The sequence below is a fragment of the Arachis duranensis genome, chromosome 6 (assembly GCF_000817695.3).
Source record: "Arachis duranensis cultivar V14167 chromosome 6, aradu.V14167.gnm2.J7QH, whole genome shotgun sequence".
NCBI lineage: Eukaryota > Viridiplantae > Streptophyta > Magnoliopsida > Fabales > Fabaceae > Arachis > Arachis duranensis.
This window is the reverse complement of record NC_029777.3, coordinates 66,220,532-66,221,136: the sequence shown is the minus strand read 5'-3', so window position 1 is coordinate 66,221,136 and position 605 is coordinate 66,220,532.

Sequence of the window (605 nt, the reverse complement as noted above, 5' to 3'; positions counted from 1 at the left end):
AAAATTTTGATAAGCCAAATCTAAATTTTATAAATAAATTTAATTATTAATGAGTCAAATCGTAAATTAAATTTAATTTTTGTGAAATGAATTTAAACTTCCATGTGAAATCAAGATCTGATGGTTAAAATAATATCTATCACGTGTATTTTCAGAATTTAAATTATTGGTGCAATTTTTTTTCAAGATTATACTGGCGTACACGTATAAATGGATTGCATTCATAAAAAAATGATAAAGTTGAAGTCATTACCCGTGGATCCATGGCGTAACAGATCTGTATATAATATGGTATAAGATTTAACCTTCAAATTTACCATCCTTATTCCATAGTATTTTAAAATGGAAAAGATAAGGTTTTGAATTAATAATGTTACGTATTTTATACAGGTGCTTGTCAATTGTCATAGGTGTTCGTGCTTCATCTTTGTACAGTTGTACGTGTGATTTCTACGTTTCAACTTGTTTTAGTTCTGTATAAGAGATAATATTTAATTTAATATCTGAATTTATATATAACTCTTAATTTAATTTTTAAAATTTTAATTATTTTTATTTAATTTTTAAATTTTATGAATATGATTTATTTTTTAATTTTTAAAATA